Source organism: Tursiops truncatus, chromosome 5 (assembly GCF_011762595.2).
Source record: "Tursiops truncatus isolate mTurTru1 chromosome 5, mTurTru1.mat.Y, whole genome shotgun sequence".
Taxonomy (NCBI): domain Eukaryota; kingdom Metazoa; phylum Chordata; class Mammalia; order Artiodactyla; family Delphinidae; genus Tursiops; species Tursiops truncatus.
The window spans coordinates 20,323,796-20,348,516 of record NC_047038.1 but is presented as its reverse complement, the minus strand read 5'-3'; the positions used below and the strand labels follow the sequence as shown (position 1 = coordinate 20,348,516).

Below are 24,721 nucleotides of genomic sequence, written 5' to 3'. Positions count from 1 at the left end.
TCCTGTCTCCTGTCTCAGTGTCTCAGGTGACTATTCCCACAACTTGGGTTCCTATCAATTCAGGATTGAATATTTTTACAAAAACTTGAATTTAATTTTTGGCTTGTTCTTTATTCTTATCCATTCTCCCCCTGTCATGTAATTTTTATGTATGTATTAATTTATTTATTCAAGTTTGGGGACAGTTAAAAGGCTGCCAAAATTTCTGTTTAAAATAGAAAACAATCACTGGACTGAGAGTAAGAAGATCTGGGTTGGAGAAGTTCTGACCAAATAATTATCGGCTTTCGTTCTTTGAGCAAGTCTCAATCTCTTTGAGTCTCAGTTTCCTCATCTACAAAATGAAGACAATTATTCCCAGGATTGTTATAAGATTAAAAAATCGTAGACATGAATGCTCTTTTTAAAGTAAAGAAGGCTCTATTTATTTACAAATACTATAATCCAGCTACCCAACTAGTTGCAAAATTGTATTCAATGGCAAAAGATACAGGTTTTGACTCGCTCTTAAAACAAGATATGAGATATGAGAAGGAGTTTCAGCATCAGATTATTCTACCTTTATTTACCTAATCTATCAGGTAAAAGGTTAGGTTCCTATTTAATAAGAGACTGACTAGAAACACGGAGGAAAGGCCAAGATGTTGGGTTTTTAAAAACCACCACACAGACAGTAGAAACTCTTAATATTCTTTTTGTTATCCTTGGTATGCCTTATCTGAGGACATCAGTACTGTTTAATAAAAACAAAGCTGGATTAAAACTGATTCAAAGGTGAGTGTGCGCCAGCTTTTTAGGCACTAGATCCAGCAAAGGATTTAAGATGCATGTGCTGAGATTAGAGAGTTAGGCTCAGTCCCTGCGATGTTCTGCATTATCATTCCTGGATTAAGAGATGATTGAAGAACAGGACAGTCAAAAGGCAGACGATGTGGACTGATCTCACAGTCACTTTTAATAAAGAGTTTATGGCAAATTATGATGAAATAATACAAACATATAAGCCTGCAACAATTAGCGAGATGACTAATCACAAAATACTGACCCAATATGGGTATTCAGACCCACAATTACTTCATTCCTTTCCTCCCCGAAAAGTAAGATGTATAGGTAGGTGTGGCTTTTATTCTTATTAAAAACTTTTTAAGGGAAACATTGAGGAAAGGCTGCAGCTGGTGAGTGCTGGGGGTCAACAGTGTTCAGTGCTCATTACAAGACAGAACCTGCCAAGAGAAAAGATGTTTCCAAACTGCCTCTTTGTGGTCGTTGCTTTGTAAGTGTGAATAAACTTTAAATGTAGAGACATTTTTTCAATTATAGACTGAATCTGGTGGCTGAAGTGTTAATATGGGGGTGTGTATAAATACTTTCATTGTCTGAACTTACTTATTCCTCACTGTGTTTTAAAGGGCTTTAAACTTTTTGGATATTTGGAATATCTTATCATATATGTCTATAATAGCTCTCATTATTCCATTGAAAAATAAAATTTCATCCAAGTTTTTGGGAAATCACTGTTTAAAAAAATCTTAGCACTGAACTAACTTGAAATCTTCTTACCTCTCAAAAATGTCACATTATTAATGGAATAATAAAATAACTGTAGTGTGAATTACTATTAATTACTACTAATTTTAAAAGGAATTCTGTAGCTTATTGATTTTTCAGTACTATACCTGCCACATATACTTGGAATATGTGTCAAAATCATAGGTTATATGTCTCTAATACACTTATAACTCAATTTTAATCCCTAATTTTCTTATTAGTCTCCACTTTCTGAGGAAAATGTTTTATTGTTTCCTTTTCCAGACAACTTGTCTCTAAAGTATGTTAAAGACTTTGTCTGTTATACACACACACTTACACACAGACACACACACATACACATCAGACGCAACCAATAGCGTATCTTAGGGCATTTTAACACCCAGGGTTGGATGGCTGGTCAGTGAGACCATAAGAGGAGAGCTGAAGAAAGGAAAAGAGATTTGCCTTCAAGAATTGATTCCATGGCTATATGTAGATTTAATAAAGCAAAGTGATGAACTACTTTGCCTTTTGTGATTGGGGTAGAATCTGTGCAAACAGAGGTGGGATTGTGGGGAGGCGGGGCAGGTTTACACCAGAACTTACACATATAGTCAGAAATCGATACCCCATTTCACTTTCAAAAATTCTCCTTATTAAAAAAAAAGTCTTTAACCTTCTAGAAGGACAGGTGTGGGGCATTGTTTTTCTATTTATCCTTGCTGGACCTTTGTGTTATTTTCAACTAGAATGTGTTTATTCTCAAAGAAAAGTTGTTTAGGCATGACCTTAAATAATGATTTAAAACTGGAAAACGTAATCATTTTCCCCTAAAAGATTCCGTAATAAGTTAACTAATATCAAAACAAACAAACAAATATGTAGCACATAAAAAGCTTACGATTAAAGTCTTGCGGATTTAGACTAAATTAATGATATTTTTGAATCATTATATTTAAAAAAATTCTAAGCAAATTGTGTCCTTGCAAATTAATTTGCCAATTAATTTAAATTAAAAAATTTTAGACATTTCTATCAACTTTCCTTCTAAAATCAAAGAGTCATCACTTTATTTTAAAAGTGTGTGTTTCCGTAAGTCTTTTAATCCAAAACTGAGTCTCAGATTTCTCAGGAGAAAGAGGATATAATAACTTCCTCACTGAGTTCCTGTGAAGATGAAAGAAAACGATGGATGCGGAAGCACCTTGTAAACAGTCAAGGGCTATAATATTATTAGTAAACAGAATCTTTTCCATTCACTCTGTGAAATCCAAAGCACAGAAACAACTTTAACACAGTTAATAACTAACCATACTGAAAACTAATAAAATTTCAAATAAAAATTTCAAAAGGTAACACAATATACATTTTTATGAGAGCATTAAGAAGGTTAGATAACTTTTTTTAACTCTTAAAATACTGAAATTTCAGAATATAATGGAGTATAATATCTAATTATCGATAACAGAGGACTTATGAAATGTTTGTACAAATAACTAAGAATACCCTTGAAGATAATGGTGGCTAATTTAATTGAGGGTTCTCCCAGCTACCTGTCCACCTCCTTTCAAGACCTCTGGCTCTGTAATGGGTTGTCTCCAAATCTCTTAGAATTCTGATTAAAATATATAGATATATTTTATTTACATAAAATAACTTAAGGCATTCTATACTGGAATAAGTATCATAATTAATTATAGTGGATGAAATTGTATATTTAAAATTTTTTTCTAGTTAATCTGTGGCGAGGGCTGACTTCCCGTAAAAGTTGATTAGAATGTCATTTTTACTTTGTCTTTTTACGTCATAGAAGCTGTCACCTCTGCCATGTTGTTTTTATTGTTCAATGACCATCTGATACGCTGAGAGTGCCTTTTTCAATAGATATATTGAAAATAATATTAACAAAACATTTTCCTTCTTTATACATAAAAGTAAATATAAATAAAGCATCTGATATTTTCTCCTTTCATCATAATGAGACACCGTGTGTTCTGTAATGAGGGGAAAAGGACACTCTGTTTTAGGGAATTTTGCTTTACAAGACTGACACTATTGGAAGCTGGATAACTACTCAGTATAATTTTGGAGGCAATGGGAAACCTTTACCTCAATTGTTTAAAGAAGTATCCTGTCTCTTTCATTTTAGTTAAAGACATGTTTTTAAATCAAATATTCACTGGACCCAACCTTGCAAAAATAACCTCAAATGTCCTTTCCAATTCCTTGACATTAAGATTCTGTCTTAAATTCACACCAAAGGAGAATGAAGGTGACTTCCATGATTTGTGGGACACAATGCAAGATTTCTTTTTCATAAATTAAGAATTTCAAGATGACAACAGCAGACTACTCAACTGAGCACAGGGGTTCCTCCTAACTGCAGCCCATGAAGCTGGCCCTGAGTATAACTTATACTAGAGTATAGGAAACTGAGAATCGATCACCAGAGGAAGAGACCATAGAACAGGTACATACTAAGGGTAGGTTGTCTACAGAAGGAGAGGCTAAGACAGCCCAAGATATACATCATTCCTCTCTAAAATTCTGTCTAAAACTAGCCTCATTTCAATCTGGCTTTATCTAGCCATTAACATCTTTGGAAGATGTTGGCCAATTGCAGCTTACCCTGTTTCCCATCTTGGGGATATTTTCATATTTATAGGGGACACTGAAAAACAAAATTACTTTAAAAATGAAAAATCATCTTTTTTTAGGTGGTGTTTTAGTACCATGAGAGACCATACTGACATTTGGGGCAGGGTCCCAATACCTCTTAGGCCATCTCTCAGGAGACCCATCTGTTGGTTCATCTACTAGTACCTAATCCTGCTACTGCAATTGTTAGAGTGTTAAATTTCCATCTCCTATTTAAGAGGCAGTTTTATTTTTCCATTAAAAAGTAATATATTTTCATAGCAATTTTTTTAAAGAATTTTTTTGATGTGGAACATTTTTAAAGTCTTTATTGAATTTGTTACAATGTTGCTTCTGTTTTGTTTTGGTTTTTTGGCCGCGAGGCATGTGGGATCTTAGCTCCCCCAGTAGGGAACGAACCTGCACCCCCCTGCATTGGAAGGCGAAGTCTTAACCACTGGACTGCCAGGGAAGTCCCTCATAGCAATTTTAGCAAATTTTGAAGGATCAGCCCCAGAACTGAGACTTGGAGAGGCCAAGAGGTAAGTGATTGCTGTCTCTTCTCAGCTGGCCAGGTGTTTTAGCCAGCACTGCTGTTTCTGATCTCTGTCACCACTGTTGGCAACAAATATCTCTTCAATTACAGGATCCAGTTACTTCTGAATCAATCTCTATTTGAAGCTTTTGATAATATCAGTGAATTTTAGTGAATGCTGTAATCTAATATGAAATTACAACATTTACTGAGTGCTATCAACATATGAACAATATTTAGATTTAAATCATGATAGATATACTAGTATTTATTATTTACCTTTAAATGTATTTTAAACAAGATAACTAAGAAGGATCAAGTACATTTATGTTCGTGTGTGTGTATGTGTGTGTGTTTGGTATGACTGATAATTTAATCAGAAACACATTTTATTACTGGAATAAAATGCATAATGTTACACTTGGCAAGGCCTATGGGCTTAGAGTACATATGACCTGAACAAAAGAGAGTAATCAAAGCCATCTCCTAGGTTCACATGCATTGCTAGGGTTTACTTTTCACGGCGATGTGCTATAAATTGTAACCATCTATACTCCAAGAGGCACCTATATTGGAGAAATTAATCCTAAATAAATCAAGCCCTTTTACATTAGATTTTTCCCTTTTAAACATAATATCTCCAAGCAACTACCACAATGTTTATCATTTTGTCAACTGTCTAGATATGGTATTATCTATCTTTGCATATAAACACTTGTTCATAGTTTCTATAACTTTAAAAATAATCATGGTAATTTCAAAAAGGTGTCACACCTCACAGATCTTTCTGATTATGGGTTCAGTTTTTACTAATTATTTTAGAAAATGATAAATTTCAGTCTTATACTTTACTTAGATCTGTGTATATAAGGACATGCCTCAGCGAACAAGATGTACTTATGATAATCTTTTGTTGTTGGTAAAACACCCATTTGAATATAGCCCATATTTTTTGGCTATGTCTTTAGATTGTGGAATATAGGCTCTTTGATCACACAGCTGGAAGAAGAGGGCGTTTACCCTGATTTCATGTTAGGGAGAAGAAACACTAACAGACAAAAATCTTACGTAGTCACCATTTACTTCAGTCGGTCTCCCCTACTTGTGCTATTGTGTGAAATCATTCCAACTAGAAAACAGACACGAGTGCATAACTTGATTTTTTTGTTATTTGGTTATTATATATAAAATCTCCACACTGCAGAGGCAGTGTGTAAGAGTTCCACTCAAATGAACTGATTTTCAATCATGTGTAATCATGTTTTTTGTTGTGTTCCTTCCAAACTTTATATAACCCCGTTACTTCTAAAAATGTTTTTTCTTTTCTCATAACTATATAAAAGGCAGCAAATTCTTTCAAAAGAATAATTTAAAGAGATATTTGATAACCATATGCATTCTGTCACATTTTTCTTTTTCAAAGAAAAGATTCATTTCAGAGTTTTTACAAGTGAAACTAAAAATAAGTACTTCAGAGAGATATATGAAACAGTAAATATATGTCATGTCCAAATTTGCTACAGGAAAAAATTAACAAATGAAAACCAAAAACTATTCACCAACTTACTAAAATAAATCAGTTTCCAAAGGATCCGGAACTTATTGAAGGAGTAATAACATGTAATTTTGGAAGTTTCTATACTTATAAACTTGAGGTCTGCAGACTTTAAAGTTAATTTTAAATCAACTCTAGCTTGATGAGTTCTTTAAAAAATTGACATTGTAACAGGACCCAATATCCAGCTGTTCTGTGGTCAAATCTGATTCTTCATCCCAAAGGGAAAAGTCTGCAGAAACATATTGCTAGTTTGCTTTTATTCCATACTGATCAAATGCTTCACTCTTACTTTTTAAAATGCAAAGCAAGCAATGCCTTTTTTATTTGGGGTGAATTAAAATTATATATTTCACGTGTTCCAAATACCTCAAAAGACTAAAATGTGTGGATTTGTTGGTTTGCAGTTTTTGGTAAAATACCAAAATGAAGGGGAAAGGTGCAGATATAGCATCTTTGGGTTTAAGAAGCGTGTTTAGGAAATAAGCAGCCACGAAACCACCTGCTTCCTATACTGGTTTGGGCATTGGTGGGATATAGAACAGCAAATCTCAGGTGTCATCTCAGAAGTGGCAATAGATACATAAGTCTGTACGCACAACCAAACACACACAGATTCACACTGAAAGGGTGCTGGTTTTCCCAGCAATATAATTGAATTTATGGTCAATATACCACTGTGTAATTCAATAAAATATTAGCAATTCTGTTTTCCCATGTCATACTATACGATTCTCTTTTTTTTTCTTTAACCACAATAACAACAGCAGTATTTACTTTTCTTCCTAGGTAGAAATTGACAATGTGGAAACATAACTGTGTATCCTAGGTGTCAATTTGCATTGTAATACAGTGGGAAAATAAAGCAGAATTTAGCCTAAATTCAGGACTTAAATTGCAAAGTATTTTTAAATGGGGTATTTAAATACTGGAGGACTTTAATTTTAAAAGTCTTCAAGGCACAGACTTGGTGTGACTGACTATTCAACTGTAACTTTTAAAGCTATTGCTTCTGCTAAATGATTGTGTACCAATGGGGAAGAGTAAATTACATTCTTCAGAATAATCGTTCCAAAATAAATATTTAGAGGTATTCGATATCATTTCAAGGTCAAATGAATACTCTGAATGATTCTTGCAGGTTACGCTTGCCTTTGACCCAGTACAGATCATAGGAAATGCCTTCTTTCTGGTGAATGGCTGATGGCAACTGACCCTGGCAGGTTTCATTAATACAAGGCTGCTACTACGGATGCGCTGGTGCCCAAAGCAACGCCTGACAAGAAGACAACGAACAAGTAAGTGTCAGAGAACCCTGCTTGGTTACTAGAATCAACCACATAATCATTGGGAAAACTAAGGAAGAGGGATTAAAATAATTTCAATCAATGCAAATTATGTGGAATCACACTACTCCCACACTATCTGTTAGTTCAGGCACAACCATTCCATTTCCAATATCTACTCATCCATCATAGCAAAATGCAAAATAAGTTCTGTCCTAACAATGACAACAAAAACACAGTCGGTTTTAAAATAAAAATTCTGACGTCTAGATAGACTGAAGAGAAAAATGAACATAGGAAGATAACAGACAGTTTATGCTTTATTTCTACCTTTCCCCCCTTTATTTCAAATAATTTGTCGGAGCTTTACAACACATTTCCCCCACTATCACACAGAGAGCCTGGTCAGTAAATCCAAGTGAGGAAACTAAAATCTGAATCACCAGGCTCATGAAGCCGACTGAAAAAGTTGCTGCATTAAGTTATCTGAAGACTGACCCACTGTGGCTACTTCGAATGTAGCGTTCCCTCAGCATGCCATTATTCTTTACTCTTTAACATTCATACTTCACCACACGGATGTTCAATAAACCCAGGACAAATAAACTGAGGGCGGGGGCTTCCCTCATTCTTACAAGGGTATTTTTCAATTATATATTTTGCTACATTTTAAAGAGATAAAAGCCGTATCTGCAAGTGATTAAAAGATGTTTTATATTCATGGTTTCATTTCTGCTGAAATAAATGCGTAATTTAAACCACACATAATTCATACCAATTTAGGCCCATTACAGAGTTCTAGCTTCTTTTTTTATGATAGCTACTAATTAAAACAGAGTGTTACTGTCACGCTGAGCCTGTGACTTCGACATACAGGTTAATGAATAAAACAGCCTGACATAAAAATGAAAACAATGATACAGACAGAGCTGCAAGCTGTTATGTTCCCAGTGTGTGGTAAAGATTAAGTAGATTTGCTGAAGTTAAGAACTGTGCAGAGAAAAAAACTTGTAATTTCTTTTCTTTTTTTTTTTTAAGGAATTAGTGAAGGATTTTTGAAAGAAATCTGAAATAGTATTAATTTCTCTAACTTCTGGGGCCCTCATTCCCAGCTCCCCATCCAAGAATTTAAACTCATCAGAGTCACTTTTAAAGGATAAATGATGGGATAGTTTAATATAATCCTGAATATAGGTTTAGATTGAAAATGGGAATTGGGACCATAATTAATTATGTTGCCAAGTTTTTTGAACTTTAAGGAGACAGATTGAGGCAAATGAGGACATTTATAAGACTGCAACCTTATAAAGTTCATGGGTTAAAACTTTGGTAAAACGACAGTATCTTTTTGACATTGATTAATTCCATGTGCAGCATGAGTGTGAGGAATTAATACCCTTTTGGTGTTTTCACTTTCTGAAACCACTGTAATAAGAGACTGACGTAAAATTAAAACCAAATATAAACATAGTCTTCAGCCAGGGTTACGGCCTTATTATCACTCTTAATAAACGATAATGAGTAATAATAAATACTGATCGCCCTCAGTACCCTCTGCTCTGCACGCATATTTGCTCTCGCATCCATCCATCACGTCTTTCAGGATAATAACACAATTCAATCCCATCAAATCCTCAAAACCGCTCCCTCGGGAGGGATGTTTTATCTCTACTTCTGCAAGCCCAGGGAGGATTTTACTTGTTTGAAGGGGGCGGAGAATGGAGCGGGGTCCTATTTATTTCCATTGATAACTCCCCTGGTTCTCACAGGCGCTCAGGGATCGGGTGGGAGGAAGAGAGGAGGAGGTGCGGAGATTCCCTCCTTCAGAAAAGAAAAAGGGTTCAGGAAACGAGGCAGGAGGAGGAGGGGTGCGGGGGAAAGAGAGGGTAGCGTGTTCGGAGCGATCAGCAATGAAATGAATATATACACATATGTATTTTGCGTGATTTAGCGGGATCGAGGGATGAGGAATAAACATTTACAACCCAACTAAGTTGCTAAAAAGAACTTGGTTAAAAACACACAAACCAACCAACCCAGAAACATTTTCTCAGGTTCATTTCCCGCTCAAGGTCTTGGTGGTTTCAGGGAACTACTTTTACAGAGCAGGAGATGGACAGCGCCCCGAAGGGGACCGAGAGAGGAACCGCGACCTGACCCGAAGGACAGCTCAGCGGCAGCGCCGAGGTGCCCGCGGTGAGCTCCAGGGGCCTTGGCGACCCGCGCGGAGCGGGGTCTGGGGGCTGCGGGGAATTCTCCCGCCTCGACCTCTGGGGCCGGGAGTGTGCAGCGAGGAAGGGGTAGGAAGGGCGCACGAGGAAACGAAACAGCACCCCAAATTCAGCAGTTTGCGAAGTGCCCCAAGAGAACAGCTGGGACCTAGAGCCAATCGTTCGGATTCCTGAGGGTCGGAGCTGCCCGCCTGCAGTCCTGAAGGCAGCGCCAGACTCTCTCATAGACGGTGCTACGGCCGGATGCCCTGTCGCTCCAGTTGGGGCGGGAAGGAGCGTCCCCTCGGTGGCCGCTCTGCTTTCCCGGTAAAAGTAGGATCAGGTCCCAGGCCACCCCGCTGAGCTCCAGGAAGTTTCTCTAACGATGCTCGCCTACCACGCAGAGGGCAAACGAGGAGCCAGAGCGGTGGGGGGTCCGCCGGGCGAGGCCGGCGAGATCCCAACGCCCCCGGGGGCTGCGCGGCTCCGGACCGCCCGCCAGGAACCTGCGCCACCCAGCCGGCGGGCGAGCCCCGCGCGCTGTCCTGACTTCTCGCTTTTCGCCTCACACGCAGACGCGCCCTGCAAGACCCCACCAGCCCCGCAGGCTTTCTCCAGCGGCCGACGGAGGGCATGAACCAGGGGAGGGAGGCAGCAGCCCTCCCGGCGGGCGGGCAAAGAAAGTGTCCAGGCCGAGTCGGGGATAAGGGCTCGGGGGCGGCTCCCCGGACTCCGCCGCCCCCTGGGCACCGGACCCCGTGCCCCCGGCCTATGCATTCTCTGCGTCTCCTCCCAGCACCGCTGGGGCCGCCCAGCCACGAAGCCAGCCTGGAGAACTGAGGGAGACCTGCTCCACGCCCCTCACGCCCTCGGCTCCTCGGGAGCCGGCGCCCTCGCCCTGCTGTGACCGAGAACCTAGCGGGGCCCCACCAAGTGAGGAGACGCGCGCCTCCACCCCCATCCCAGACGAGCCCTCGGGTGCGAACGCTTCTTGCGCCAGGTCTCGGGTGGCGGGCTAAGGCGTCGGACGTCGGGGGTTTTTCTCTCGCAACTTACCTTACAAAAAATGTTTTCCTGCGGGGAAGAGGAAATATCCCTTCCCGAAGTGTGATGGGGCCACGTCCCCGGCTCCGGCCAAGATGCTAAGCACCAGTACTCAGGAACCAAAGGGACTTGGGGGAGGTGGGTGGAGGAGGAAGCGGATAAAGGAGAAAAATGAAATGGGCCGAAGTGTCCCAACTTTGCGGCCGGCGCTGCAAACTTCAAAGGCGGGCGAGGGCTGGTGGCGCGCGGCCGCCGAAGTTGCTGCGAAGTGGCGCAGAGAGAAGCGCAGAACTGGGGGGATCCCGGGGCAGAGCGAGGGAGAGGCGGAAGGTCCTTTTAAAAGGCAGGGAGAGTGCGGGGGCCGGGCGGCGGGAGGATGCTGCAGCTGAGAGGGGAGCCGGCGCGGGCTCCACGGGCGGCCGCTCTGGGCACCGGCTCCAGGCTGGAGCGCCGCGCGGGGAGAGCTGGGCGCACGGGGCGGCGGCGTGTGAGCGGCTCGGTTCGCTCCGCTCTCTCGCGGCTCGGAGCTGGGAGTGTGTGATCTCTCCCGAGTGTCACTGCTGAAGCCCGGAGCCGCTCCCCTCCCGCCCCACCGCTGCCCGCCCGCCCCCTCCCTCTCTGCCCGCTGCCTCCCGCTCCGTTCCTCCCTCCCTCCCGCTGCGCGCCACCGCGCGCGCGCGCGTACACACACACGCACACACACACCCTCCCCCCCCTCCCAAACGGACCCTCGCGGGCGGCGTCGCGGGGGGCGTACTCCCCTCCGTACCTCCCAGACAGCCGCGGGGAAGCAGAGGGAGGCCCACCGAGACCCCCTCAAAGCTACGAAACCAAGAGAGACGCATAACGGGACCATCGCCCTGTCTGGGAGACCTGGGTGCACAATAAGGGGGAACTCGGGTTGATTTGAGGGCGGGGTGGGGAGACGAACTAAATGGAGAGGTTGGAGGCGGAAGCAGAGTGTGCAAACTGTGCATTCCTGTCCCACTTTTCACCCGGCCGCCTGCCTACCACAGCCTTCAGCCGGGGAGCGCTTCCCCCTCTGCGCACTCCGAGCCTCCTCGGGTTTGAAACTCAGCAGCTGTTTTAACAATTGAAAAGCGGCCCTGCAGGACCAGAGAGACTGAGCGGAGTGTGTGAAGCCATTAAGGCTGACTAGGTAATTATGATAAGAAGTTACCTAATTTGCAACCTGGCCTGGGCGCAGGAAAGGGCTGCGGGAGGGCGGGGGGGGCGGGGGGGGGGGCGGGGCGGGACTAAGTGATTTAGTGACCTCACTTTGGCAACTTCGAACCTAGTTTTCGGCTAACCTGGTTTGTAGACCCTTGCACTTTAAGTTCTCAGAACATATAGTTTATTAAGATATAGTGTCAGGAATGAAAGAAGGAAAAATACTTGCCCGCTTCTCGTTGCCACAGAAAAATGAAGACAAGATGAAAATCAACCTTACCGAGGTAATATTCTTGTTAAATACCTGGTCACAGAGGGCAGCCCAATGCAGCTCCTTAAGTTTTGTGGCTCCTGGATGAGAACACTGCAGTAGGTGGATTTATGAAACCGATTTACTCCACAAAATCGCTTTATAAAAGCCTTAGAATTTTTAAGCGCTAAAAGCGACGTTGAGATCACTGTGCAAACGTTTTTAGCAGATGAGACAATGAGGTAGGAAAAAGGGATCTCTGGATCTTTGCTCAGAAGTTCTGGAAGAGTGGCTTCTGCACTTCTGAGGTATGGCCCCAAACAGGTCATTGGAGAACTCATTAGCAAACATTTATTAAGCACCTGCTGTGTACCATACATGTCTCGGTGCCAAGATTTCAAGGTAAGACATAGTGCTGGGCCTTTAAGAAGTTTATAGCCTTGTGGGGAGACAGAGGCATCAATGAAAATGTGATTAGCGCTATAATATGTGTTTGTACCTGTTCCTGTAGGAGCATGGAAAGGGAAGCAGCTAATTCCCCTTTAGAAGTTACTCTTGGTAGAGATTTTAGTGTAGAGTTCCGAAGCATGAGGAAGAGAATGCCAGGCAAACAAGGATGGGGGAGGAAAGGACTTCCACAAACAGAGAGAAGCAAGTGAAAAGGTTAGAAAAGTGTCAAAGTACACCGTGTGTCCTGGGAACTGGGAGAAGTTAGATGTGGCTGAATTGCCGCTGAAGCAAGCAAGGCCAGGCCACACCACACACTACAGGCCCAGAGAGCCAGAACTTTCTGGAGGTGGTACGTGGTTGGGAAACTATTAAGGGTTTTAAGCAAGGACAGAGTTTAAGGTTTTCAAATGTCATCACATACGAGTTTTGGAAAGTTACCTCTGGAATCATGGTGGAAGACAAATAGATAACAGTGAAGAGGTTATTTCCAGAGGAAAAAGTAGGCCCTAACTAGGGCAGTGAAAGTACCAGTTGGAAGATCGGGACAGCTCTAGAGATATTTAGGAAATAGTAAAGCAGGACCTAGTGGTTGATTGCACATGGAGGGTAATGCAGAGGAGGAGAGTCTAGACTGCCTCCCAGATTTCTGGCTGGGGCAAGCAGGCAGGGGACTGTGCCATTTGTCAAGAGAAACAATGTATAGAGAGGAGGAATTTTAGGAGGAATGGGATGAGTTCTGTCTTAAATTTGTTGAGTAGGGGGTGCATTTGGGACACCTGAGTGCAGTACCTTGTAAGCAGCCAGACAAGCAAAGTTCCTAGGAGAGAAGATCCAAGCTGCAGGATCCATCAGGAATTATCAGCATTCAGATATTTCCTGAAGCCAGGGACAGGGGGAAGGCAGCCAGGGAGAGAAGACCTAGGATGGAACAGGGCAGAACACCAGTGTTCTAGGGCTGGATGGGGAAAGAGGAGCCTTTGAAAGAAACAGATGGAGACCAGAGAGGGAAGAGGAGACCAAGGAGGGAGCGGCATTGATGAAGCCGAGGAAGGAAAGGACTGGTGACCAAGGTGGAAGGCGGCAGGGTGAACAATACAACCGGGCTAAAAAGCAACTGCTACTCTTTTCAGAATGTCTCAGTGATCTTGACCTAAGCAATTGTAGTTTCTGTTGTATGTGTGTAATGGATCCGGATAATAGCAGGTAGAGAAGGTGAGATCATGGGGACAGAGAACATAGCTCATGTCCCTGGTACTTTGGCCCTGAAGGGAAGGAGAGAGATGATGAGAAAAGCATTTTTGTAGTTGTACTTCTGTTTGTTTTCCTGATTTGATATACCTGGTCTTAATTGCACAGTGCTGAGGCGAAAGCAGGTGGAGAGAGAAAGGCAGAATAGTCTATGAAGTTCTCTGAGGATCTGTTCCCGCCTCAGTGCAGTGGTGGCACCAGTATCTCCCTGGTGAATCTCACAGTGTTGATGGGAGTTCAGATAAACCAGGCATTAAGATAGTGATTTAAAATTGCCATTGGGGAGAAACTGAGTCCAAAAGATGTTAAAGTGACTTATTAAATCAGCCAATTAATGACAGACTGAGGAGTCTATGGGGAAAGTTCTATAAAAACTCTGTGAAAGGTTTTTTTTGTTTTTTTTTTTTGCGGTATGCGGGCCTCTCACTGTTGTGGCCTCTCCCGTTGCGGAGCATAGGCTCCGGACGCGCAGGCTCAGCGGCCATGGCTCACGGGCCCAGCCGCTCCGCGGCATGTGGGATCCTCCCAGACCGGGGCACGAACCCGTGTCCCCTGCATCGGCAGGCGGACTCTCAACCACTGCGCCACCAGGGAAGCCCCGAAAGGTATTTTTATGAAAGTTCCCCCAAATATTCCTAATTTTGAACATCAGGATTTGCATATATCAATATAGCTGTCTTCTCAAAAAATGTGTCATTGGTAAAGCCAATGGCATTGTGGGTATTTATATTTATACATGTACGGATCCTCAGTGTGTTTTGAGAGACTTGGGAGATGTACCATATCAGTTAGAACATGCGTTATTTAGTCAGACAGACTTGCATTTAATTCTAAACCCTGAGAATTATTTGCTGTGGGACAAATAGGTTAATCTCACTGAGCTTCAGTGTTGTTTTTTTCCAATATAGAAATGGAACAAATTATAGCTGACATACAGATGTTTTGTGAGGATTAGGTACTATACTGTATTCAAGTGTTTGGCAGATATTTGATTACTTATATTTCAACTTACTTTTTTAAAATAAATTTATTTATTTATTTCTGGCTGCATTGGGTGTTGCTGCACGTGGGCTTTCTTTAGTTGCAGCATGTGGGGACTCCTCTTCGTTGCGGTGTGCGGGCTTCTCATTGCAGCGGCTTCTCTTGTTGTAGAGCACAGGCTCTAGGCACGTGGGCTCAGTAGTTGTGGCTCGTGGGCTCTAGAGTGCAGGCTCAGTAGTTGTGGCGCACGGGCTTAATTGCTCCACGGCATGTGGGATCTTCCTGGAGGGCTCAAACCCATGTCTCCTGCATTGGCAGGCAGATTCTTAACCACTGTGCCACCATGGAAGCCCTCAATTTACCTTTAAACTATGAAATTCATAAATATTCAGTCAATTGGGAAAAAATTAAAAGTCCAAGACTATTATAAACTTAAGAGTGTAATTTAAGTCTATTTAAGAGAAGTCCTAGTTCAAGCCCTTGTCTTAAGGCAGCAGTCCTCAGAGTGTGGTCCCCAGAACCGTGGAGGGGTGGGGCATGAGACCCTTTCAGGGAGATCTGTAAGGCCAAGGTACTATCATATTAGCTCGAAGATGGTAATTTGCCTTTTTTACTGTGTTGACATTTGCGCTAATATCAATAGTACAAAAGCAATAGCGGGTAAAACTGCTAACATCTTAGCATGAATCAAGGCAGTGGCACCAAACCGTACTAGTAGTTACTGTCGTCTCCACTGCTACAAATGTCAGTTTCTCCTAAGAATGCCTTTGATGCAGTAGAAATTATTCATTTCATTAAATTTTAACCCTTGACTTTGTCTTTTTAATATTCTGTATAGCAAAGTGAGAGACACACATAAAGCTTTTCTGCCGCATACAGTGTTTGTCCTGAATTAAGACCCTTGTGTAATTGAGTTGTGAGCTAAACTAGTTGTTGTTTTTTTTCATGAAACATATTTTTCCTTGAAAGAACAACTGACAGACAAGCTATGGTTATTCACAGTTGATGTTTGGCAGACACTTTTTTTCAAAACAAATTAAGTGAGCCTGTCACTTCAAGGTAAACAACTGGCAGTATTTATTTTCAATGAAAAATTTGAGCTTTCAAGGAAAAAAAAATATAGAAATTAGAAAACTTGTATCTGCTACCATGAGCTTGACAGGCTCATAAACATAAACTCTTTTCTAATAGGATTGTGGCCTTTTTAATTAATGTGGTTTTTTGATATTGTACAATGAAATGTCTTGATATTTGGAAGTCTGCTTATGCAGTGCACCAGTATTTTCCAAATGACCAATAATGTGTGATGTTCTAAAATCATGCATTAGTTACAGATCCATTCAAAGCCCAAGACAGACCAATGAATTTTTTTTTTTTTTTTTTTGCGGTTCGCGGGCCTCTCACTGCTGTGGCCTCTCCCGTTGCGGAGCACAGGCTCCGGACGCGCAGGCTCAGCGGCCATGGCTCATGGGCCTGGCCGCTCCGCGGCATGTGGGATCCTCCCGGACCGGGGCATGAACCCGTGTCCCCTGCATCGGACTCTCAACCACTGCGCCACGAGGGAAGCCCAGACCAATGAATTTTAATATAAGAGTATGAAACGTTAACTGATGTCGTTTCACATTCCGTATTGCAATTATAAAGTTTAAGAAACTACCACTTGTTGAGTTTTCGTATAGCACCAAAGAAAAATATCCAGAATTATTTGAAAACGTTATTAAACTGTTATTTCATTTTCCAACTACATATCTGTGTGAAACCAGATATTCCTCATTTGCTTCAAACAAAACAGCATATCGCAACAGATTGAATACAGAAACGATAGGAGAATCCAGCTGTCTTCTACTAAGCCGAACATTAAAGAGACTTGCAAAAAATATAAAACAATGCCACTTTTCTTACTAGATTATTTTCTTTGGAAAATATATGTTATTTTCAGAAAAACATGATGCAATTTATGCTAACATAGTAGATATGCTATAGTTATTTTAAAATAAATTTAAAAAATTTTCTGTTTTAATTCCTAATATGTTGAATACTGATAGAAATAATCCATATAAACAAAAACTGCTTGGGATCCTCAACGATTCTAAGATCCTCAGTGATTCTTAGTGGTTCTTGAGAACCACTGCCTTATAGAACAGGCCTAATCATGAAAATAGATGGAAAGATCATCAAAGCCTTATCATAGTGTTCTGCCTAATGATTGGCCAACACCTCACATGCATTTATTTGTCCAACATATTTCTTATTTTACACAAATATACATAGACCCTTCTATACATATACTTAACTCTATAGAGTGTTGTAGTGGACATTTCTACACTGGGGACTGGAACAAAAGAACTGGTGGAAACCATCATACAAATACAAGTTTGGATAAAACAGTATCACGCCATGCCTGGGCATTCTACTGAATCAGTTTCAGGCATTCTTTTGTTTGTTGGCTCAGTTTTCAATCCCTTCCCTACTCCACCCTCTCCATGGCAGAGGCTGTTACACAATTCTTGAAGTAGGACTCTAAATTCCCTTCAAAATTAATGATTACCTCTGATTTGATGACTCTTACACACAGAACCAATGTTAAGTGGAAACCTTAAGCCTGAGTTACCCCTCATTCTTCATGAGGGCATTTATTCACTTAATAAATACTTGTTGAGCACCTACTATATTTCTGGCACTATGCTAGCTGCTGGGAAGAAAAGGATAAGCAGGGCACTTGCTCTCAGGAATCTAGTCTAGTGGAGAGTTAGGTAATTACCATGTAATGTAATAAGTGAGTAGTGAGGTGCTGTGCAAATCCATGAGAAATTGGAGTGGAGTGTCAGGGGAAGATTCTTGGGAAAAGTAGCATCTGAAAAATAGAGACCCAGAGAATGTGTCAGTCATCTTGGGTTAAAGGATGGCGGAGTGGAGTCAATGAGGGTTTGAAGCAAGAGGGAACAGCATAGTCTATGACATATTCAGAAAGTGTTACCAAGAAACCCACTACTATAGGAAATTACCTTAATTTTAAAGGTATAGATAAGATCAACATATTTTTCTTGAGTTTTAGTTTGTGTGAGAACTAGAATGGGATATTTTAAAACCATTATAGTACATTTAAATACATTTAATTTAAATCAGAATTACCATTATCTTACAAAAGAAACACTGGATTAAAAAAAAGATTAAAAATTTTATTAGAAACCTCAAACGCAATTTTGCGTGGCTTTCCAAAGATTAACTTAGTGCATCAAAAAAGAATGTTTTTATTGTTACCTTGTTCAAGGCACTGAACTCAATGCTAAAGAGATAAAAAAAAAATCTAAAGCATAGTGTTTGCCCAGGAAAAGTCTGTAAGATGAGTTCAGACATATTTTCTTTCCTTCCTTTAGACATTCAGTAAATATTTATTGAGTGCCTATTGCCTGACTGATCCTGAGGATGTATTATTAAAAAGACAGATGTCACCCCTGCCCTCAGAGAGCATATAGCACAATAGCAACAAGTCAGTTGGCTTTCAAATATTGGTCCCAACATCAGACACCAAGTGATAGTTCCAAGGGAGTAGTAAAAATTGCAGGACGTAACTTTTTCACCATTGGGAAAAGTTTGAATTAAGGGAGAGGAGACTGAGAACATCAAAGCCACAGAAGTGTCATTGGAAGAGGTTCAGAGGAAGGAAATACCAAGATGCATTAAGAGGCAGAAAATAGACTAGTTTAGCTGGGATGGGTTTGATAATGGAATTCATGGAATTAATATAGAAAAAGAAATCGGATACGTAGGTTGGGTAGATTGGAGTGACCACGTTATAAGGTGAGGTTTGGGCTTCATTCCTCTTGGCAAGGAGTATAACCTAAACAAATAAAACATTAAAGCAAGCATTGTTTGCCACACTTAACAAGGACACTCCTGGTTTGTAAAAGAGGCATTCTTTTGATTATAATAAATAGGCTCTTCTTACATAAAATCCCCTATTGTTTCACTTCAAAGTGCAGTCTTCCTTGGTATCCTTGGGGGATTGGTTCCAGGACCCGCTGTGAATATTGAAATCCTCCGATGCTCAGGTCCCATAGTCGGCCTTTCATATCCGTGATTCCTCATCTGTTGATTCAACCAAGCTAGGTTCATGTGGCGCTGTAGTATTTATTAAAAAAAATCCACAATCCACGTATAAGTGGACCTGCACAGTTCAAGCTCGTGTTGTTCAAGGGTCCACTGTATATATCTGCTCGTTCATTGCATTTCCTGTGAACAATTTTTCTAGTTGATATACTACACTTTATCAGTTATGTGATAGAAACACTAAAGTATTTTTTAATGTCAGTCCAGAAAAACATTTCCTGAGTGCATCCTATGTTCTAGAAGAAGGAATCCACTGGTGACATTGAGTCTCAGCCTGTGGTATTCCACCACTGTACTTTGATCCAGGCTGGTTGACCAAATCGACATGGATTGCCATTTTCAGTAGCCTGCACTGTGTCAATTATGTAGAAAGAGCAGACCATGCAAGACAAACTAGCAGCACCGTAGTGAGGGTACTGATGATACGTGCACACCCGCAAAAAGAGACGCGAAAACACTAGGCCAGTCCGGGGCAGAAAAAGGGCTGAAAGGAATAGGGGTGGGGAGGTATTCTTAGATATAACAGTGAGTCCAGGATTGTGTGATTAATATGTTCTTATAATTTGGGATAATTTAAAAATTGCTTTATTTTCTACCTCGCATGGCTTGTTTAGACACAGTTAAAAAGAAAATTCTTTCACGTAGGAAGATTGGCCCAAGCGCCTGATAGCTACATGCCAGTGATGTCATACCACCTTAAGGCCACTCAGACACAAAGCCCGGTTATTTTATTTTATTTTTTTTAGATTTATCAATTATATTTATATCAAATAATCAGCTTTTATTTTCTTTGATTTTTCTCCAGAGCCCTCTATTTTCTTCTTTTTTTTTTAACATCTTTATTGGAGTATAATTGGTTTACAATGTTGTGTTAGTTTCTGCTGTATGACGAAGTGAATCAGCTATATGTATACATACATCCCCATATCCCCTCCCTCTAGCGTCTCCCTCCCACCCCTCTATGTGGTCACAAAGCCCAGTTATTTTTTTAATGTTTTGAAACTGAATGGCATCGATAGAGTGGAAGGAACACAGGCTTCTGAATCAGAGGTCTTGCGTACAGTTTCCTACGTTGCCCCTTAACGACTTGGAGACTGTGTGACTTGGAAAGTTGTTTAATCTCTCTCAAGCTCTGTTTTATCATCTGTAAAATGGGAATAATAAAATTTCCCTGAGAGGAATTTTAGTGTCAGAATTAAACAGTTTTGAATATGTAAAGTGCCGGATATATAAATAGGCACTAAATAACTGCCCATTCTTATTCCCTGGCTTCAACTTGCCTGAAAACACATAATACATTTGCCCCTGCCTAATCAGAAGGCCATTTGTAAGTGAAAAAAATGAAATGAATGGAATCATCGAGAACCTGGGCATTAGGATGACCAAAATGAGCAATTTCAGGTTTATAAAATGTGCTATATCGAATACTCCTCCCTTTACAAATTTTTATCTAGTTTATTCCTTAAAACAAAGACTGAAAAACATTATTTTCCACATTTCACTGATGAGTAAACTGAGGTTTAGGGACACAAGTGACCTGAACCTCATTCTGTCTGACCCCAGATCCTCTGCTCTTAACCAGCTCCCCAGGCTGTCCAGGTATATTACTTGGAACCTCTCTATCAACTGTTTTCACATATTCATTTCTCTTTTTGGTTCTGTCATGTTAATAGACAATAATAAAAAAAAGATTTGACCACAGAATTTGAGTTGGTGGCTCCTTGGCACTCTCTAAGAGCAAATTTAATCACACACACTGTTTTCACAAAGTGTACGAATTCATCAATTCCAGCCACAAACTTCTCAGGTCACGAGTCTGGAAGATTAAACCAGAGGGAAGTGGAATAGTCCAACCTGATTTAGCTGCCTGAGTCTTTTACTTGAAAACCATTGAAACTCCATCCAGTTGACACAGTATGGATGCTTCCCTAATGGTACTTGACAAACTGGCTTGTCCATGAAAAACAGTGTGGCTAGGCGGGCTAACATAATTTTTAAAAATCTTCACATGTGCAGCTCATAAAAAGCAGACATGAGTATATATACCTTTGATTCAACCAGTTTCCATTACAAGGAACTTGTTAACCCTAGACGTCAATTACTGGAAAAAAAAAGAAAAAGGCATCCCCGCATTAACCTTTTGTCCGTCTAATCCCTGTCGTTAGGTGGTTTCTACACACCTCTACTGTTACTGCTCACTAGTCCCCACAAGAGCCAGCATCAGTAGGTATTGTTATGATGCCCATTTTAGAGATGAGGCTACTGAGGCTGTCAGAACTTGTCCTGTTTCTTGCCAAGAAGAAATTTGAACCCAGGCAGTGCTATTGGCTATGACACCCTCTTGGCCCCCTTTTGGAATCGATTCAAGGTAGTCCCTTACAAATGTGGGGAATGAACTAAAGAATTCAGAACAAGCCAAGTCCAGTCACATCAACTCCATTTTAACTAGTTTTTAGTAGTGTGGCATATCCAAAGTTCCCTTTGAGAAAATGAAACTTTTCTTGGATAGAATAACATAATGTTAAAAAATCTGTTAAGTTTTTCAGTGTGCAGTAACAGACTCAAACATTAAATTCCTTATTGGATTAGACCAGTTAACACTGGATTTTGTCACATTTCTACTTTAAATGCCACATCTAGGAAACAAATGTATTTTTTTTAAAACATCTTTATTGGAGTATAATTGCTTTACAATGGTGTGTTACTTTCTGCTTTATAACAAAGTGAATCAGCTATACATATACATATATCCCCATATCTCCTCCCTCTTGCATCTCCCTCCCTCCCACCCTCCCTATCCCACCCCTCTAGGTGGTCAAAAAGCACTGAGCTGATCTCCCTGTGCCTTGTGGCTGCTTCCCACTAGCTATCTATTTTACATTTGGTAGTGTATATATGTCCATGCCACTCTCTCACTTCGTCCCAGCTTACCCTTCCCCCTCCCTGTGTCCTCAAGTGCATTCTCTACGTCTGTGTCTTTATTCCTGTCCTGCCCCTAGGTTCTTCAGAACCTTTTTTTTTTTTTTTTTTTTAGATTCCATATATATGTGTTAGCATACGGTATTTGTTTTTCTCTTTCTGACTTACTTCACTCTGTAGGACAGACTCTAGGTCCATCTACCTCACTACAAATAACTCAATTTCATTTCTTTTTATGGCTGAGTAATATTCCATTGTATATATGTGCCACATCTTCTTTATCCATTCACCTGTCGATGGCCACTTAGGTTGCTTCCATGTCCTGGCTATTGTAAATAGTGCTGCAGTGAACACTGTGGTACATGACTTTTTTTGAATTATGGTTTTCTCAGGGTATATGCCCAGTAGTGGGATTGCTGGGTCATATGGTAGTTCTATTTTTAGTTTTTTTTTAATATAATTTTATTTATTTATTTTTGGCTGTGTTGTGTGTTCGTTTCTGTGTGAGGGCTTTCTCTAGTTGCGGCGAGTGGGGGCCACTCTTCATCGCGGTGCACGGGCCTCTCACTATCGCAGCCTCTCTTGTTGCGGAGCACGGGCTCCAGACGTGCAGACTCAGTAGTTGTGGCTCATGGGCCCAGTTGCTCCGCGGCATGTGGGATCTTCCCAGACCAGGGCTCGAACCTGTGTCCCCTGCATTGGCAGGCAGATTCTCAACCACTGCGCCACCAGGGAAGCCCCTATTTTTAGTTTTTTAAGGAACCTCCATACTGTTCTCCATAGTGGCTATATCAACTTACATTCCCACCAACAGTGCAAGAGGGTTCCCTTTTCTCCATACCCTCTGCAGCATTTATGAAACAAATGTATTAATATTTAATCCATTGTGCCAAATCAGATTCTATTATAAAACGACATCAAATATGAATCACTACCCTGTAAAATTCAAAATCTGTATGTGCAAGGTAATAAGAAACATAGGTGGTTCTTGTTCCCTGAGAATAACTTCTCAACAATCTTATGCTCTGTTGAAGGAAAATATTGCATTATTTTGAGTCATTTAAAAGGAATAAAGCCAGTTTTCTAGATAATAAATTGTAAATGAACCACTGAAAGTATTTTGGGAAAACAGCTTTCATTCTGGTAGAGTCTGATGTGAATCTGAAAACTCTTGGTGTTTGTTACAAAGGAAAATTTTGATTTTTGTTAATGTAAACTTAGATTATCTAGTCTAAACCTGCTTCATTTCTTCAGATCGATCCTTATATGACATATTATCTCCATAAATATTACCTATTTAGAACCTTGAATTTTTCTCTTTTGTCTTCCTAGCGTTTTATCAGTAACTGTTTATATTTCTAAGTCTATAAATTTCTATGAATGTGCTAATCATACTGGTATCATATCACTTCCAATCCCCAAACCTTAGACTACTCAGTCAAAATCTGAGGGAATTCCTATGGTGAAGAAACAAAACTTAGGGGCTGGACATTTTTCTGCAATTAAAAGAGAATAACATCATGAAAATTCAAATAGGTTGGAAACTCAGTGGTCATTTGAAACACTAAACTCCAAAGAACTCATTTGTACATCTGTCAAAACATAGAAAAATCATTCTGAGTTTGAAAGAACTTTTCAAAGACCTTATCTGTGTGGGAAATTGCACACCAACCTATGAGGAATATGTAATTTGTGTTAAACACAAAGTCTCATTCAAGAACTAAAGATAATCTTATATCCGATCAATTCTAGACCAGAAATTTTGTAATTTATTTCTAGTGAGAATGTTCTTAAGGGAATAGGTGATACAAATCAAGCAGGATCCAAGTGCAGAAAGAACTTCAGAAGTGCAAAAATGTTTGATTCTCTTCATCTTTACATGAGCAAATACATTTACAAATCCCCTACTTGCTCTTCCTCTGTATTTCAAGGCAAGTCTAGCAAAACACATGTAGGGGGAGAAACACAATAAAATGAAGAATAAAGGTGATGGGAAGTAGAGATAAAAAGGAGAGAAAAAAGTGAAGAGAAGACAAAATAGTAGTTAAGAACTTAAAATAGAGAGTGATGAGAAAATAAAGACACGTAATAAAGTGATTAGGTTAAGGTTAGTCAGTAGTGGGCATGGGGGCCGGAAAATACAGAGTGCATCAGAGGAGTCGAGAAACCCAAGAAAAAAGGAAAAGTATGTGACTTAGCACCAAATCTAGAGGTAACATCACAGAGTCAATACTTACGTAATGAGAAAACAAAAACGTACACCTACATTTACTGGGAGGCAGAGTAGCATATTTCAAGATTTTGCATCTCACTATCAGTTAGAGAAGCTTCAAAGAGCTGCTTCATTTTCATGGGCAATTTGAGTGAAAAGAAGGAAGATAGAAAACAGAAGTGGGGAGGATTTTGAAGTTAGAGGGGTCCTACTGGTAAAAGGAGAGAAACTAAACTGGATTGTGTATTTTCACTGAGTGGGATTTGAGCCAATATGCCTTACAGTAGAATTTCCCGAAAGTTTTCCATATTTAAACACAGACTTTACTATTACTTACTTGATCTGTTTAAACTGTAGACCTTCTTTTTTTTTTTACTAAATAGCTTATTTAAAAAGGAAATTAACAACCTAAACAGTAATATCTGTTTCACATGCTAGTTATGTTTTTTTCCTCATACACATTAAAATAAATAAAATATTTGCTATGGAACCACTTAAAATAATATCTCATGCCGTTGCTGCTTTGCATGCGTGGAAAGTGAGATAGTCCTAGGCTATGAGGAAGGCAGGAAGGACTCTTGTCT

General features: G+C 40.5%; 1 protein-coding gene across 1 annotated transcript in view; it reads right to left on the bottom strand.

Annotated features, from left to right (window-relative positions):
- NDNF (neuron derived neurotrophic factor) overlaps window positions 1-11,386 on the bottom strand; it is a 45,234-nt gene extending 33,848 nt beyond the window's left edge. Inside the window, exon 1 of the mRNA XM_033856724.2 lies at window positions 10,810-11,386. The gene's annotated coding sequence lies outside the window, so the exon portion shown is untranslated. The remainder of the gene's footprint in view (window positions 1-10,809) is intronic.
- Between the last annotated feature and the right edge of the window lie 13,335 nt (window positions 11,387-24,721).